Raw genomic sequence first — 13,759 nt, 5'->3', positions numbered from 1 at the left:
TATTGAGAAACAACTTAGCATTGAAGTCTCTTCATCTAGCAAGCCAGTGGATAAAGAGAAAGATATAAAAGAGAAGTACAAGGAAATTAAGTTGAGGAATGAGGCATTAAAGGCTAAGACTTATGCCCAGTACTTCAAGCAAACACCTGCAAATCAGAATAGGTTAATGTCAGCCTTTGACATTAAAATTGGAAAGATGCAAATGACCTTCATGCAGCCTACAGTCCAGCAACCCAGATCATTAGCAGACTACAGGAAGACTGAATTTGAAGTTTTGGCTAGGAATGTTCACCCTATTGACCAAATTGAATTCCATAAGCAGGTGAGATGATTTATTCCACCATGAAAAATAAATAAATGACTGTGCACAAACTTCAAAGCTCATTGGATAACTTCACAACACAACATAAACTAGAGAAGGCATCCTCATAGGCTAAGGACAACAGAATCAAGTCACTGGAAAACTTGGTGATTGAAATTGGGTATAATCCCAGTGATGTCAAGGCAGCAGAAAAACTGATAAAGAAGAAGAATGAGGATATTGTTGCTTTGAAGAAACAATTAAAGTTGCCTCATTCAGAACATCCACAGACCAAGGAGGTCTTAGAAAGCCAAACCCAGCAGGAGGAGATGATGGATCTCGTTCTATAATTAAATGATCAATTGAAAGAAATGAAGAAAGAATTGGATAGTTTGATACAGTTGAAAAAGGCCAGCCTGGAGACAACCACTGCCACTGCTATTCCCATAGTAACTACAATAGTTCCATCAACCTTGGCAGCTTCATTAGCCCCCACAGCTCCACTGTCTACAATACTCCTAGTTGCAACAACATCTACATCAGCAATAGGTTCGACAATAGCAGCAGCTCAGCCAAGTGATGAGGCAAGTAAACTGGTCAAAGCCATGGAGGACATGTCCATTCAGACCAATGAAATAAACAAACTCAAAGAACAAACAACAAGTCTGGAGGATGAGAAGAAACTGGCCCAAATTATGTACAAAAATGAAGTACAAAAGTCAAACAGGTTGATTGAGAGGATGAAGAGTTTGGAAAAAGAGTTAACATTGAAGGAGCCACTTGCCCAATCTAAAGAACAGCTATGGGCCAATATCATTGACTCTGTCAATGATATTTGGCCATCTATAAAAGTCATCTTTGAACAAAATGATTTAGTCAAAGAGGCTACAGAAGCAATTCAGAGAGTTAAGGCTAAACTTGGAGACATGCCAGAAGAAGCCACCAGAATAATCCAATTCCTTAACTCTAAAAATAAGTATGAATTGTAGGAACTCGACATAGCAGACAGGACTAGCACCATACTAGAAGTGAATAAAGTGCTCACCAAGAGGAACTTAATGATGAACCTTGAGGACAAATGTCAAACCATGGAGCTGGCTATAGGCAAGTTCATGGTTAAGTTTGTTGCTTTAAGGAAGAAAGGTCTGCCAAATCCCTTGGTACTAAATGACAGAGTAATGCCACAAGAAGACTATAACAAGAAAATCAGAGAAGTGGCAAGAGATCAAGCCAATAATTCTTCTATGAAGGGGATGCCTACAGGAAAGGTTCTGTACCAGACATTTGAGAACCTATTTTACCTCCAGCATGAGGTAAAACACCTTTTTGTGAACAAGCCCACCTTTGCAAAATATACAGAAGTAGATGAAGTCTACAGAAGAATGGTAAATATCAAATTACTAGACACAGAGACATGGGAAAAATTAAATGACTTACTGTGAAATTGCAAAGTAAAAGTGAAAACAGAGCAGTAAAAGAAAAGAAAAAGGATAGCTCAAGTGAAAGAGTATTAGTTAAAAGACAAAGTAAAAGAACAGTCAACATGGAAGACCAACAACAAAGGCGAAAAAACAACAAAATATCAAAGCATAAGACAACAGAGCCTAATAAAAAGGGACAGATTGCAGCAGTTGAATATCTGTCTCTATCTTCTTGCATGAAGATATTTCTTTTTCCTAAATTAATTCCCAAAACAGTTTGGGATATTTTGTAATAAATTTTTTGTATAAATACTTCATAATTCGAAGTATAGAGGGTGGATTTCTTGACATTACTATAGTTGTATTGATCTAAAACCTGAGGATTCATTGTACCAATTTTTCAAGTCAGCGGATTGGACTGAGTAATAAAGAGATTGCATTACATGATTCATGCGTTGGGCCACTTCAGTGAAGTATTTTTTTTTTTGTCAAACTTTTATTTTCTTAAGTGTTTCACAAACTTGCATGTTATCTAAATTGAATGAAATAACTGGAAATTTATTACAGAATTTGTCTAAGTACACTCTGTCTTGAACAGTTAATCATTTTAATGTTTTCTTCTAATATCTAGAGTAGGGAATCCTTCATTGCTCCCTAGTTTCAATTGACCCATACCATTTCCCTCATTATCCAGTTTGAGGAACCCTTAATTGCATCTTGACCCCAATTGAAAACCACTTCACCATCCAGCCTAAAAGATCTGAATTCACTTAGCTACCTTGCCCTATAAACACTATTTTTAGAACTTGATCGAGTCCTGTTTTCTTGACACTTGAGCCCATAGCCCAATGGTAAAAGATATCCCTCTATCCATTTAAGTAAGTGATTCCACCACCAAATCAAAACAAAAACCCAACCAAAGCTTAAATATCTAGCCTAAAATCAATTAACTAAACAAAGTTAAATCATAAAGATAGAGCCCTCTCTGAGCACTAGGATGGCTAGATCTTAATCTCAAAAGTAGGTTTGTGGTTACCTCTATTAGTTCTTTCATAATAACTTACAGAAACTTTGGAGTGATAACATGTACATATTGGCGACCATACTGGGGACCAGTCCTCAATTTAATAAAACTTTAAGGAAATCTTAAATCTCATATTTTACACCTTAAGATCATTTTAGAGTTGTTGAAAAAGTTTCATTAAACAATTAAAAAATTAAAATTATGGCTTCCAAAAGAACACACTATACCAGGGCAAATCTATATCCAAACCCTGCTACAATAGTTGATGATCCTGACAGAATTTTAACAAAACCAAAAAAGGTAGAAACTCAAGGAAGTAGTAGTCAGTTAATTAAACCAAATTCACTCCCTAAGGAGTTATCAAGTTTAGAGAATATTTAGTTTGATTTATCATTTGAGCTTTCTTTGTTTAGAACCAAATCTGAAAATTCAATTCATGATACTGTAATAGACCCCAATTTTATTCAATTTATTGAGTCAAAAAAGGTGCCTATACATCCTGATTTAGATCAACATGTTTTGGATACTTTTGATAAACTAGAAGCTTTAACCTCAACCTTGATAAGGCATATAGGCGAAGCTTATCTTCAACAATCAGTTGAATTAGGTGCCTTAACTGCTACCCCTGAAATTTCTATAGAGTCTTAAAAAACTGTAAATACAGCTTCGTTTACTGCCACCTCACCTATAATATCAACCACACTTCATTCCCCAAAACCAGTTATTACTCAACTTCCTCTTCAACCAAACATCTCAAGCTCATCTAGTTCATCCAAAACCATCTCAAGTTCTACTTCAAGCACCACTACTTTATCTCGTAGCCAAGCTAGAACGTCAGCCATGGCAGACAAATATGCACCTTTGCTCTTACCAGCTCAACTACATGCCATGCCCCAAGACTACCAAAGTAAAATCTTTCTGTTTGATGCTACTGGTCAGTACACTACCCAACAACATGTGAATAAAATGAAATATTACTTTGAGTTACATGAGATTGATGAGTCTGATGTGAAAATGAGGTTATTTGCCCAAACACTAGTAGGGGATGTCAAGAAATGGTTTAAAGGTTTACCTGCTAATCATATTGTTGATTTAGTTGCTTTCCATAGATTGTTTATTAATAGATGGGAAAGAAAGAAAAACCCTTTACAAATATTGTCTGAATATGAAAACATTAGAAGAGCTCCTAATGAATCTGTTCAGGACTATTGTACTAGGTTCAACAGTATCTATAATGCAATCCCTGCAAATATCAAACCTCCACCAGACTTGGCACTAATCAAATTTCCTGATGGTTTTGACACTGATATGTCTTACCAATTGAGAGAAAGAAACCCTGAAACATTGGAACAAATGCAAAGTAATGTTGTTAGTGTAGAAGCCAATTTATTAGCTAAGAAAGCTAGGATGAGAAATGAGAAAAGAGTTACCATTAAAGAGGAACCATCCACTTCAGATGGTAAAATAGACATTTTAGTTGAGTGTAGAAAGGATAATGGACAGATTAGACATTATGGAAAGAAAATCTCAGTGGGAAAATCAACAAGCACCCCCAATTAGGAACCCCAACTTTAGGAAAAATCTTAATACTGGAAAAAATGTTATACCTGATCAACAGGTTAGACCACCTTTCCAGGAAAATTATGCTGAAGGTTCACAAAACCATGAAGAAGAGGATGACACCCAGATAAACCTATTGGGGATTAAAAATGAAGATGGTGTTTTTATTACTCAGGAAGAACAGGAATTGTACATGTTACAACAATTACAATTAGAATATAGAGAGTCCTTTGACTTAAAACAAGGCTATGAATCTGCTATCTATGAAGTTCACAAACAATACAGCCTTAGAAGCAAAAAGAATACTGAAATTCCCACTAAGATATCAGTCCAAACCCAAACTAAAAAAATAATAGAAGCTCCTGTGACTAAAGTGCTACAAATTCTCCCTAGAGGCACTCGGGAGGCTTCCAACCCAAACATTATAGATATAACTTTAGCTGAAACTCAAACTTCGACTGTTAGTCAAACTATTCCAAATAAGAGAATTCAAAACAAAACAATTGGTACACAAACTGAATTGCCAAGTGCTGAAAAAGAAGATAAAAGTACACAGACCACAATTGCTTAGGAAGATCTCACATAATCAGGCAAAACTCAATTTCCATTCAACATTAAAACTGAGATAGCCAAATTGAAAATATCAGTTCCTTTGACAAAGTTAGTGAAAAATGAATCACACAAAGCACAAATCATTCAAACACTAAACATAGGTGAAGGAGAAGATGTTGTAAACCTCAATGATGATCAATCTGAGTTATTATTTGGTCCAGAAGTAAATGGCTCACATAAACAAGGAGGTATTCCTCCATTCTACATTAGGTTAAATGTTCATGATAAAATATTACATAATGCTATGCTAGATTCAGGGGCATCCCATAACCTAATGCCTAAGGAAATCATGGAAAGATTAAATTTAGATATCACCAGACCCTACAAGGACCTGTTTTCCTTTTATTCCAGCCAAGTCAAATGCATTTGCCTGATTAAAGATTTATGTGTGACTCTAGTCCAGTGCCCAACAAAGAGTATTTTTATGGACATAGTAGTTGCTGATATCCCACCCAAGTATGGAATGATATTTTCTCGCTCATGGGGAGAAAAATTGCAGGTATCTCTATAGTTAGACATGTCATATGCTACCATCTCTGTGTTTGGTCAGTAAAGAAAGCTTTACCGAGAGACCTTGACGAAATACATTGTAAGTAGTGCAGAACAACCACAAAATTTCCCTATATACTCCATGCATTCTGATATGGACTCTTTTATCTTGTATAATTCAGACAATGACAAAAATGAAATCACAGCTGTAGAAGAAAAATACAAATCACCTGATAGTGAAAACATATTTCATGAGTCTCTATGGCATTTGGATTTTGATGGCTCTGTAAATATATTAGGAGCAGGTGCAGGAGTTTGGATTCATAACATGGAAAATAATCATTTTGAAGGTCATGCCTTTAGATTAAACTTTAAATGCACAAACAACATGGCAGAGTATGAGGCATTAATCTTAGGACTACAAATTGTAAGAAAACTTAGATCCAAGAGAGTTTCTATTATGGGAGACTCAGAATTGATTACAAAACATATCAAAGGAGAATATTCTATGAATAATCCTAGACTTAGGCAATACAAAGAAATTGTTCTAGATCTGATTAAGGAACTCCTTGAAACTGATTGTTCTGCTATTCTAGGAAACGGAACAATCAAGCACACAGTTTGGCTACTTTTGCTAGCACTTGCAGATTGCCTTTTCAGCCCAACCACAAGTACACTGCAGGAGTGAGACACAGACCTGTTATACCTGACAATTTGAAATATTGGTAGATTTTTTCACAAGATTCTCAAATCTATGATTTCATGAATGTTGAAGGAGAGTTTCGAAACTGCAACATAGATATTGATTGTACAGTAGATAACATCATAAATAGTGAGATAGATATAAATGCTTTAGACGTAGATAAACCCAATAAATTCACCAATGTAGACATAGATAACTTAGAAAAAGTAGAAATAGAAGAAATAATTAATGATGATTCTGAGATTTTAAACCTTAAGAATAATTTTTTGCTTAAGGGATTAGTCCCATTAGAAGATTTGGTTGATTCAAGTGATGTAGCTAGAAAACCGAAAATGGAGCCTTTAAGAGCAGACATAGAAGAATGTAACATAGGAACAGAAGAAAAACCCAAGCTTATCAAAATATCAAAAGCATTACCTCGAGATGAAAAGCTGAAATACATAAGTCCGTTCAAAGAGTTTCAAGATGTCTTTGCCTGGAGTTATGAAGACCTTAAGTTTTATAATACTGGCATTATTCAACATAAGATACCCCTCAAAGAAGATCAGAAACCCTTTAAACAAAATCTTAGGAGCATTAATCTAGTTCTGATGCCACTAATTGAAAAGGAAGTAAAAAGGATGTATGATGCACAAATCATATCACCAATTAGATATTCAGATTGGGTCTCTAATTTAGTCACTACTAGAAAGAAAACATGAGAAATCAGACTCTGTGTTGACTTCAGGAACTTAAACAAAGTCTTATTAAAAGATAACTACCCTCTCCCTAAAATGACACACATTCTCTAGAGGGTAGTAGGCTCATCCAGAATTTCATTGCTTGATGGATTCTCTAGATACAATCAAATCTTAGTTCAACCAGATGATCAAGCAAAGACTGCATTTACCACTCCCCAGGGTACTTTCATGTATTTAAATATGCCTTTTGGATTAATGAATATAGGGGCTACCTTCCAAAGAGAAATGGACATAGCTTTTGCAAAAGAAATCCATGACTTTCTAGTTGTTTACCAAGATGACATCACAGTGTTTTCCAAATCAGATAATGAACATCTAGATCACCTAAGAAGAGTTTTTATTAAATGTAGAAAATTTGGTATTTCCTTGAATCCCAAAAAGACACTCTTTGGTCTACAAGAAGGTAAACTCTTGGGACACATAATATCAAAAGATGGAATCAGAATAGATCCAGCTAGAATAGAGGAAATCCTAAACATCACTCATCCTAGAAACATCAAAGAATTACAATCATTTTTAGGAAAAATAAATTTTCTTAGGAGATTCATTTCTAACTTAGCAGAATTAATCAGAGAATTAAATAACATGTTAAAGAAGGATTCAACACTTAAGTGGACAGTAGAGGCTAAACAGTCTTTTGAGGCAATCAAAGAAGCCCTTACTAAAACACCAGTCCTCATAAGTCCTAATTTCAAAAGAGACTTTATATTTTTTTCTTTTGCTTTAGAACATACTATTGCAGTAGTCTTGTTGCAAAATAATGATCAAGGTTATGAACAGCCTATTGCATTTTTCAGCAAATCTTTGAGAGATGCTACACTAAAGTATAACATAATGGAAAAACAAGCACTTGCTTTAGTGAAAGTTATTAAAGATTTCAGAGTGTACATATTGTACTCACACATCATAGCATATGTTTGAAATTCAGTAGTAAAGGACAATTTGACACAAAATGGGCCTGAAGGAAAGAGAGGCAAATGGATTACCACTATTTTGGAATATGACATAGAAATAAAGCCTACAAAACTTATCAAAGGCTAAGGTTTAGCTAAACTCATGGCTAAATCGAACTGTCAGGCCTTAGATATAAATTTCATTGGTGCCCTAGATGACCAAGAAGAGACGGCGACTTCACAGATCAGTGAAAATTTCATAGATTCACCTTGGTATGTAGATATCATATTTGTTTTACTAAATTTACAATCTCCTCCTGGTTTATCTAGAACTAAAGGTAGATTTTTGAAAATGAAATCAATGAAATATTGTATCATAGACAATGATTTATTTTGGAAAGATAATGGTGGAATTTTATTGAATTGTTTATTAAAAGATGAAATTGACAAATTTACGCAAGAATTTCATGCAAGAGATTATGGAGTACACCTATACTAGAAAACAACTGCTGATAAGATTTTAAGGGCAGTTTTTTACTGGCTCACCCTTTTTGCAGATGTCAAGAAATATGTGACCTCCAGTCAAAGTGCCAAATATTTGAGGGAAAAAGGAAACTCTTACCATTACATCTCAAACCCATCTCCACAGAAATACCTTTTCAACAATGGGGTTTAGACTTCATTGGGGAAATTCACCCATCCTCCTCAACCTAGCATAAATGGATTTTGACAACCACTGATTATTTTACTAAATGGATAGAAGCCATCCCTTCTAGACAAGCCACAGAGTCTGTCATCATTTCATTCCTTGAGAACAACATCCTTTCTAGATTTGGGTGCCCCCAAAAGCTCATTACTGATAATGAAACTACTTTCAAATCCAAGAAAATGGTAGACTTTTGTAACAGATATCACATTACCCTTGGCTATTCCACTGTCTATTACCCTCAAGGTAATGGACTTGCAGAATCCTCAAACAAAAGCCTTGTTAATATCATCAAGAAACTGCAAGAAGATAACAAGAAGACCTGGAACAAAAAGTTGGTTAATGCCTTATGGGCAGACAGACTAACTACCAAAAAATCCATAAGTACATCTCCTTATCAGCTAGTATAAGGAATCGATGTTGTTTTTCCATCCTCTTTAGGAGTGTGAGTGATGAGAATGATTCAAGAGTTGCATGTCGAACCAAATGATATCCAAAGGAGGATAAATCAGACAATACACTTGCAACAAACCAGAGAAGAAGTCTATGTCAAATCACAAGTGATCTAAGATAAAATCAAAAAGATTTTTGACAAGAAAACCAAAGCTGATGATTTTTAAATAGGTGACAAAGTACTTAAATGGGATTCTAGAAGAGAAGAGAAGGGTAAACATGGTAAATTTGATTTCCTATAGCAAGGCCCTTATATCATTTATGGTTACAGAGATAACAATGCATTTTTCTTGAGATAGTTAGATGGAACAGATCTACCAGGAGGACCAATCAATGGTAGAGTGTCGAAGCATTACTTATCCATAGTTTAATAGTAGTTCATTTTACTTTGCTCATTGTATATAACATGGCAAAGTTTAGATTGGATTGGATGGTAATCTTTTGAGGTTGAAGCCCGAAGAGAAGGCCCTGAGCTTTGAAAGGTGTACCATCATCTGTATAAATAAAGCATATCACATAGAAGTAGTTACAAGGCAACCACAGTCAAAATTTCAAAGGCTACTGATCTTAAAGTTCTTGACATTGCTCCAGGAAATGCCATCCCCATGTGGAGCCACTGTTAGGGTCCTATAATAATAGGATTCATAATTTTGAATTGGCTATGGTTATTTTTTATAATATTAAAAGAAATGTAAAGAGGGTATGTCCTAAAAGAATAATCAAAGGACAAAAAGAAAGAAAAATATCAAAAAAGTAAAAAAATATGAACCCCAAAAAGAGATAAGAATAGATCATGAAAGTGTGCAAGTTCAAATGCCACTCATTTTACTTTATTTTGCAAAATAAGATTATGTGTAGCTTGTCAAAAATGCCACAATCCATGATGGTCAAATAGTTTAATCTTGACTCATTCATGCTTTAAATTTCATGTTGATAGATAGAGAATAAAGATCTAGCCAAACCGTTTAATCTTGGCAGATCAGTAGTTAGGTAGAGAGTAATGATGAGCTCAACAATTTAATTTGAGCCATTGGAAGTTATAAGGTTAGAATTAGATAGTTTTTCTTATCAAAAGAAAAAGAAATAAAGGGTCGGCAAGCTCAAATGCACCCAATGAATGAAGAGAAAATGTTAGGGTAAATAAAGGGTAGCTAGAAGAAGTTTTAGAAGTGCACAAGGTTGCTAAGTCAAAAGCACATTCATCATGCTTATTCCAATGTTTCATGTGCACGAGGAATTTTGAAAGAGAAAGGACATTCACTAATGTTTATTTACTAATTTCCCCTCATTATCCCTTCATTACTTGTAAAAACCCTTTCCCCTCATTTTGACATTTTATCCCTTTGTTTCACACATTTCCCTAGACATTACCCTTCAAAAATCATTCCCCCTTCCCAAAACCCCTTTCCCTAGTGTGAAACACATTCCCATCACAAATAATACATTTCCCCCACTTTATTAATTTCCCTTTTTCCCTTTAAAAACCCACAAAAACCACTTTTATCCTAAGTTATTTCCTAAACTATACCCCCCCGCTTTAAGTATTTAATGTCTCCCACGTTATAATTCCCCGACACCCTTTTAACTCACCAAACCCTTTGTGTATAGTTATAACGCCCGCCATATAACCCATGGTCCCCAAAGCTTATTAACCTGCTACTTATATTTAAATCTCGACATTATTTTTTAATTAATTACAATTCATTGTAATTAAACCCTGGGCCCCGCCGACCACTTTCCAACTCTGTCCATGCAACTTCACCATGTGATATCCCTCTGATCTCCCACCTCTAGATCCAACGATGCACAACCATATCGCGCAGATTCATCGTCCGACAGTTAACGGCCTGAGAACACGCGAGATTCGCAGTTTTGGCTGAGCACTATTTCGCTACATAGCGGCACCAGGTTATATCACGTGCTCGCGAAAAATACTGCCCTCCACCCAAAAGTGGTGCGATATGGCCTAAAAACCACCTCCCCGCCTAAACTAAAACCGCCCACTGTTCATTCAATAAATCTCACCCCAAAATGTAATTGTTATTGGTTAAAAGGCCAAAAAAGCCCCATTTTACTCTTTTCACTCATTTTCGTTGTAATCCTTTGTTAACCAATTATGACACCCTGAACCTCCGCGTGATGAAATCAACCAACTTTTTCCACCCGAAGACACTGCAGACACCAAATTGAAGCAACGAATAGCCAGATTAAGCCTCAGTAACCTCTGTTGCTACCACAAAACCTTGTTTGCCCACCAAATCTTCATTCTCCAGGTATTCTTGAAGGAACAAGAATGACCCTTTAAATTTGAACTATGCACAGTAAATATTAAAAGGTTAATTAATTAAATTAATTGAAAGAACTTGTTAAACTCAAGAAATCCTTACTGTGCATCGAAAAACCCTGTTCTACACACTATAATTACCCTCCACACTGTTCCAGACTTGCTGACCTTACTCCTAAAGCCACAGAAAGAGTAATCCAGTTGAATATTCCAAATTATGGCTTCTCAAACCTCTCTGGATGTAAGACCCCTGCAAACCCCTCACCTAGATATTGACTACCTCCCATTAGCCGACAGAGAATTTTAAATTAAAGACATTGTTTCCCCTAGCTACTTACTGAAACTCCACTGTTAGAGTAAAGACAAGTTTTTGAACTAGAATGATGACATTCACCTATGGGAGTCAAATTTTCCCAATTACTTGTTCCCACAGGTACACCTATTCCTAGAAATCGTCCACTTATTCCAAGCTTGCTATGTTCCAAGTCAAAGAGCCATAGTCACCCCTAATCAACAAGTTTTATTCACCATTACTGCAGAATCAATAAATTAAATGCTGCAGTCCAGCCAAGCTGAAATGAGACCCCACTTTCCATTGAAGGCTTACTTGAACTCTACACAAGGCTAGACCTTCCCAAGAAAGCTCAGATATTTCAAACATTCATCATATAGGAGTCTCATACTCCTACAGATAGTCCTCCATATGCTACCACCATTTTCTCTGAGAGAGGTAGACAAATTATAACCATGCTCTCTTTCATTCTAGGGTACACCATTGATGAACATGTCGATGAGGTTGTTCTTGTTTTCCTTTCTATCTTTTTCCAAGGCAAGCCTCCTGCTACAGTTTAAAACTATGCTCAGTTCTTGGCAGACAAAATCCATGAACAGTTTATCAGATTTCCAAATGAGAGAGTATTCAAATACTCATCCATATTGTTTCACATGTTCCTGTATTTTCAGTCAGATAAGTTTCCAGTTAGCATCCAAAATTTAGACACCAAGGGAAATCCAAGATCTTTCATCTTTTGGACAACATTGATCCAAATGTATTCCAATGTTTTTACTTATAAAGAGTTCATTGATTCATTTGTTCATCCAGTGACAAAACATGCTAACTAGTAGCTATCAACCCAAGATAAGCGACGAGATTAAGAGATTTTTACAGTTGAATAAGAAAAATAGAGTGGAAGACTGGTATCTATAGCAAGACCACACAAAAATCAAAATATATGGATGCCAACTAACTCCCTACAAGCTGCCCAAATACCTCCCCATGAGGATATTTGCATTAGAGTATTTTAGGCAAATCATAAACTCTGATGAGGTTAATTTCCTATCAGCTAAGAAGAAGACTCAATCTAAGATCAAAAACCAATTGGGCCCTTTAATTTGTAATAATAGGGAAGCTGGAAAAGAGGCGGAGAAAATCTTATAGGAGATGAACTTCAAGAGCAGTTTTATGTGGCAGTATGACCCTAATGGAGTCATAAATAAACTAAGGCTCAAATTCAAATTGAGTCCTTTCATACATGATCCTAGGCCAGACATTGAAAGATATGCCAACCAGATAGAATGGTTGGAGAATACTTTGATAGATGTGGAACATACTTTGATTGATGTGGAAAAGTAGATTGATACCAGTTCCTTTCTGCAGGTTATGTCCCTACAAGAACAGATGAGTATTACTCCAATTTTACAGAATCCAACCAATGAAGGCAAAAATGTAAAAAGAACCAAGGAACAAGGTTCTAGCTCAGGAATGGACACTACATATGACAGGTTTGAGATCAGTTACAGGAATATGCCCAAGCTTAATCCTGTAACTGAGCAAGAAGACACCATTGAGACAGTATAAATCACTGACACTCACACAATGGTGGGAAAGAGAAAAGGTCCAGAAATTTCAGAAGAAAATCACTAGCCTTCTACCTCAAACACTCAACTTATTGAGAAACATCTTAGCATTGAAGTCTCTTCATCCAACAATCCAGTGGATAAAGAGAAAGATATAAAAGTGAAGTACAAGAAATTAAGTTGAGGAATGAGGCATTAAAGGATGAGACTTATGCCCAGTACTTTAAGCAAACACATGCAAATTAGAATAGGTTAATGCCAGCATTTGACATTAAAACTGGAAAGATGCAAATGACCTTCATGCAGCCTATAGTCCAGCAACCGATATCATCAACAGACTACAGGAAGACTGAATTCGAATTTTTGGCTAGGGATGTTCACCCTATTGACCAAATTGAATTCCATAAGCAGGCAGGTGAGATGATTTATTCCACCATGACAAATAAAGCAATGACTGTGCACAAAATTCAAAGCTCACTGGATAAAATAACAGCACAAATTAAACTAGAAAAGGCATCCTCACAGGCCAAGGACAACAGAATCAAGTCACTGGAAGACTTGGTGATTGAAATTGGGTAAAATCCTAGTGATGTCAAGGCAGCAGAAAAAATGATAAAGAAGAAGAATGAGGATATTGTTGCTTTGAAGAAATAATTAAAGCTACCTCATTCAGAACATCCACAGACCAAGGAGGTCTTAAAAAGCCAAACCCAGCA

Source organism: Pinus tabuliformis, chromosome 3_2, assembly GCF_031772625.1.
Source record: "Pinus tabuliformis cultivar Carrire ecotype Pingquan chromosome 3_2, CPIR1, whole genome shotgun sequence".
In the NCBI taxonomy this organism is placed as follows: domain Eukaryota; kingdom Viridiplantae; phylum Streptophyta; class Pinopsida; order Pinales; family Pinaceae; genus Pinus; species Pinus tabuliformis.
Note: the sequence above shows the minus strand (reverse complement) of the source record.